Source organism: Musa acuminata, chromosome BXJ3-11 (genome assembly GCF_036884655.1).
Source record: "Musa acuminata AAA Group cultivar baxijiao chromosome BXJ3-11, Cavendish_Baxijiao_AAA, whole genome shotgun sequence".
NCBI lineage: Eukaryota > Viridiplantae > Streptophyta > Magnoliopsida > Zingiberales > Musaceae > Musa > Musa acuminata.
In genome coordinates this window covers 10,505,071-10,511,070 of record NC_088359.1, presented here as the reverse complement: position 1 = coordinate 10,511,070, position 6,000 = coordinate 10,505,071, and positions in this window count along the sequence as shown.

Here is a 6,000-nt window from a genome sequence, read left to right as displayed (position 1 = left end):
AGCATCATCAATGCATTTCGATTCAATTTGAGACAAAAAGTCTGCATTCACACAAAAGATTTTAAAAGAGGAACGAGTTTGAATATCTTTTGAGGTATCTCTAATAATTAGCTCTTTAGGATGAGCATCTACATACTTTCATTCCTTGGGTAAAGATTCTTTAGAAGTAGATCCATCTAAGTTGCTACGGAGAGGAAAATTTTCATTTAAATTTAAAGTATCAAAATCAAAATCAAACTCATCATCAAAATCATTTTTCTTAAATTCAAAAATCTCATTAAAAACAATATGGATGGATTCCTCAATAACTAAAGTTCTTTTATTAAAAACATGAAAAGCTTTAGAAATAAAGGAATATCTATTGAATCTCGAATTTTGATGATGAAACCAATCGATAAGTGTTTATGTTTTAAATTACATTTTGAGTGATGCAGGATGCTTCGATCAGGATGAGACAATTAAAGTAAAAAATATCATGTTGGACCAAAGGAACATGTTAGAAGATTGGACATCGGGTCGGTGGATCGGTTGACGTATCGATAGAAGGCTTTGGGCCGTGGATTTGGGCATCAGGCCAAGAAGAGCAAATATTACGTCAAGGATATCGAAGTTGCGGAGTCAACTGGCCGATTGGGCAATAGGCCACAAGAGAGGACGATGCGCCGAAGAATCAAATGAAGCGTCGAGGGACCAATGACATTCTGGACAACATGATTATTGCATAGTATTAATTGTCTAGATCGAAGTATGTTTTACATGTGCAGGATTAACTACGATAGCAAGGCATGAAGCAAAATGAAGTCCGGATTCAAGGACGCGATCACGTTGGGAGTTCGAGTTCGTTGGAAGTCCGGACGTTCAGCGGAAGTTCTGGAGGAACCAACCGAGAAGTCTCAGAGCTTACCAAAGAAGCTCATCGGAACTCACCAAGAAGATCATCATGAAGTCCAGGAGCTTGCCGGGAGTCCGCCAGAACATTATCGAGAGATCGTTGGAAGTTTGTTGGAAGCTCGTCGAAAGAATAGATTTACGGACTTTGTTTAGCTTAGAATATATCATAAGAATCATAGTTAGCACGTAATTGGGATTGGATTTGGGCCAACCCAATTAGGGGCCAGCTAGGCCCATGTAAGAACTGTGTTGGGCCCAATAAGAAGCCCAAAAAGTACCCCAAGAAATCTCATCGTCATGGCATAGTCTTCGAGGCTGTGTCAGGCGGTGGTACCGCCTAGGATAGTGTTAGTGTCGACTGACATTGGGCGGTGGTACCACCCGTGCCCGGGGAACCCAGGATGGGAAAGTTTTAGGCTCCAAGTTCGAATCAACTTGAAGCCTATAAATACCCCTGTCATCTCTGGTTAAAACACACAAGCACAAAGTATTCAAAAGTGAGAAAACGTTGCTGCAATCTCTAGAATTCCCTCCTCTACTCTAAGTGTTAGAATTATATTCAAGAGAGGAGAGTGAGTGCTTGTAAGGGTTATCTCCTAAATCCATGAAAAGGAGAAGAGGGGTGTAAAAGGTGATTGGCTTTCATCTGTTGAAGGAAGGCCTATAGTGGACGCCGATGACCTCATCGGAGGAGGAAGCCGAAAGTGGATGTAGGTCACGTTGACCGAACCACTCTAAAATCTAGTTTGCATTTACATTTGTGCAATTTATCTTTACTGCAAACCTCTTTAAGTGCTTACTACCTTCATTACTTTTACGAACTCGCTTTCAAGTTAAGTTTCTGAAAATGGTTTTACGTCAGAAATGGTTTTATCGTACGAAAATTTTTAAACCGTCGTTATCCTACCGCTGCACTAATTCACCCCCCCTCTTAGTGCCGACCCCTGATCCTAACAATATCCAAGAAAGATACCTTTATTGGATTTTGTATCAAATTTTCCTAATGCATCCTTTACATTTAAAATAAAACATTTACAACCAAAAACTTTGAAATATGATATATTGGGTCTTTTATTGTTTCACAATTCATAGGGAGTTTTAGATATGAGAGGTTTTACAATAACCTTGTTCATGACATAGCATGTCATGTTAACAGCTTCAGCCTAAAAATAGTTGGGTAAACTATATTAGTTTAACATGGTTCTTATCATCTCTTGTAAACTCCTATTTTTAATATGGTTCTTGAAGTAGAGAAATTATGGTTATACCTATTTAAATCATAAAAAAGTTAAAAATCATGGTTTTGAAATTCACTATCTAATCACTTTGAATAGATGAAATCATAAAACACATTTCATTTTGAACTGGTTTACAAAATTTTAAAAAATATTTAAAGCAATCACTTTTATGTGCCAAGAAGAATGTCCAAGTATATCTACTATAATCATCAACTATCACAATAGCATATTTACTACCTCCTAAACTTGTGATATCAATTGGTCCAAATAAATCAATATGAATTAATTGTAGTGGTCTAGAGGTGCTTATTTAATTTTTAGATTTTAAGTTACTTTTTATTTGTTTACCTAGTTGACATGCATCACAAACTTTATCGTTGACAAATTTCCTGCTATGCATTCCTCTTACGAGTTCTTTTGTTATAATTTATGAGATTAGTTTCATGGTAGCATGACCTAGTCTCCTATGCCAAAGCCATGCATCATCGTTTAAAGCGGAAAAACACCTTTCGTCATAAAAAATCATCAATAGCATGCATATTATTATTTCTTAAGGTAGTCATAGATCTTTTTTCGTGTGATATTTCTATTATGCAAGCATTAGATTCAAATTTGATGATATATCCTTTATCACACAATTGACTAATGCTCAGTAGATTATGTTTTAAACCATCTACTAATAACACATCTTCAATCAAGAGATTTGACTTATTACCTATGATTCCTTTGTTAATAATTTTTCCCTTGTTATTGCCTCCGATTGTGACATATCCTTCGTCTTAGCTAGTGAGCTTAGAGAACTGTATTAGATCTCCGGTCATATGTCTTGAGCATCCACTATCAAGGTACCATCTTTTGCTCCTAGCTTTTAATTGTAAACACATCTACAATAAAGAGGGTTTTCTTTTAGGCACATATTTAATTTTGGGTTCCTCATGAATAGATTTACCTATCTTAACTATTGGTATTGGGTTGTTTATTGTTCTTTCAGGAACCCAAACTAATTTGTGTGAGATATATTTTTTAAATGAACATTTATAAGCAAAATATCCACATTTACCATAAAAAAATATATTTATTTTCTTGGGAAACATGTAATGTGGGTCCTTTAACAAATAAAGTCAATTTTTGTTGAGTGTTGCTACTCACAAAATCGATTCCTACTTTTCTATGTACATGACCTTTATTTGCAAGGATCATTTTACTTTGATGTTGGAAATTTTGTGCTTTGATGCTAAAAGTTTCCATAATGATGAGCATGTTATACTTTCATGATTGTGATTTGAGAAGTTTTAATCATACATCAGATTCTTAATCTTTGAGCACTACAAAGCACTGATGATTTTACCTTCATGATTGTGATTAAAAAGCTATGACAAAACATTGTCCGAATGCATGATTTTATTTCTCTTCGGGACTTAATGTAGTTCTTGAATAGAGCTTTCATGAGCCTATGTCATATCAAATTTATTTCATATCCATGCTCCATCACTAAATGATTTTTGATACATGCAATTAATTGACAAATGCATCTCTCATAGACTTATCTTTTGTGAATTTTTTTTTAAAAATGGATTTGATGTAATGATTCTCTCACATGAATTCCTTCTTGATAAAGGAAGATTTTTTGAGATGAACACTTGCAAGGATTTAATTTCACATATATATCTTGATCCTTGTGAAAAATGAAGCATAATGAAACTCTCTTATCGATCTTAACTTCATTTAAAGTTGGTTCTCAATGGCTTTACTTTCCTTACTTTCCTCCTCCATGCAAAGCCTTGATGATAAATAAAAGGGAAGAAGTAATGAAAGCTATCTCCTTAATGTTGAGAACTTTTGAATGATACCATATCATGAATGCTTGAAATATGATTGGTATGATTTTGTGACATGAATTTTTACCACACTTGCATATATTGTTGAATCATTCTCCTTTTTGTTGATGACAAAGGGGGAGAAATATGTGATAAATTGATGATAAATGTATGTAATTTTATACTTGAAATGTTTGCATTATGATAAAAAATCTAGAGCTTAATTTGAAATATTACAAATTGATATCTTGTCATGCCTTGACATCATTTTCAAAAAGTTACATCATGATAAGAATCATGATGGGTGTATTAATAAGTTTAAATGAACTTAACTTATCAATATGTCTCTTGAATTCAAAAGCTTTGAATTCAAAGAATGACATTTCTCAAGTATGGCATATAGATAGGGGGAGTTAAGGTTAACTCCATCATCAATTGATTGTCATCATCAAAAAAGGAGAGATTGTTAAATCTCGGATTTTGATGATGAAGTCAATCGTCATTTGTTTAACTAATCTATATGTTGAGAAAAGTGTGCAGGATTAATTACGATGACAGTAAGGCATACAGTAGGTGTTATGTAGGAGTCAAGATCAAGATCACATTAGGAGCCCGAGAGTTCATTGGAAGTCCGGACGTTCATCGAAAGTTCTGCAAGAACCAGCCGAGAAGTCCAGGAGCTTGCCATAGAAGCTCATCGGAACTCGCCAAGAAGATCGTCGCAAAGTCCAGGAGCTTGCTAGGAGTCTGCCGAAGCATCGCCGAGGGTTCGTCGAATGTTCGCCGGAAGTTTGCTGGAAGCTTACCGAAAGAGCGATTGATGCACCAAAACATGAATTGCAATAATGATGTCTTAATTATCAGAGTTAGAGTGTAGATTAAGTTAGGATTGGGAGGTGATCCCACTAACTTAATCATGGGCCAACTAGGCCTTTAACAGACCCAAATTGGGTCGAATGGAACAGCACATTCGGCCCCTGAAATCCTGGCCGACTGTGGCACCGCTTGGGAGACTCGATCTCCCAGGATTTCTGGGCAATGATACCGCCCCTGCCAGGCGGTGGTACCGCCAGCAATTATTACTGCCAGCGATGGTACTGCCCCTGTCAGGCAGTAGTACCGCCTGAGCTCGGTCTTCGAGCATTGTCAGGTGGTAGTACCACCCAAATTGAGCGATAGTACTGCTCAGTGTCCGATGACAAGCGGTAGTACCACCCAGCAATGGTGGTGGTACCGTCAAAACCCCGAAAATCCAGGAATATATACTTTTAGGCTCTATTTTTGAACTCATTGGGGTCTATAAATACCCCACCCTTTCCTGCATGAAAGGGCAACGAAATTCTTGAAATACTCTTGAGTCTTGAGGCCTTAAAGTGTTGTAAAAGCTAGAGTTCTCCTCCTTCTTTCTTCTAAGTGTTGAGATCATTCAAGAGAGGAGTGAAACTTGAAAGGGTTGTCTCCTAAGCCCATCAAAAGGAGAAAAGCTATAAAAGGGTGGTTGGCCTTCGCATATTGAAGGAAGGCCTCTAGTGGATGCCGGTGACCTCGTCGTTGGAGGAAGCCAATAGTGGATGTAGGTCACGTTGACCGAACCACTCTAAAATCTCAGTTTGCATTTACTTTGAGCATCTTTCCTTACTGTGCTTTAAATAGGTCTACATTCGCTTTGACGTAAAACATCTTTCGAGATTGGCTTTCTACGAAGACTTTACGAAATCTACGTTTTTGTGATTTACATCTAATGAACTACTTACCTCATCTCCGATAGTCATTAGTGCGTAGTGAGCAACTTGCTCGGTGTTGGTTGGCTCCTCTTCTTCGGATGCACTTGAGTCATCTCATATTGTTTTAAGAATCTTCTTCTTCTTTGGTTGCTTCTTCTTTGCTATGGGACATTCGCTCTTGAAATGTCCTGGCTTCTTACATCCGTAGCATATTACTTATTCTTTTTTGGATTCAAATTTATTTTTAGTGTCATTTTTAAATTTATTTTTTTTATAAATTTTTTGAACTTTCTTGTTAAGAGTGTCAAGTCATCATCAAAGTCCTCATCA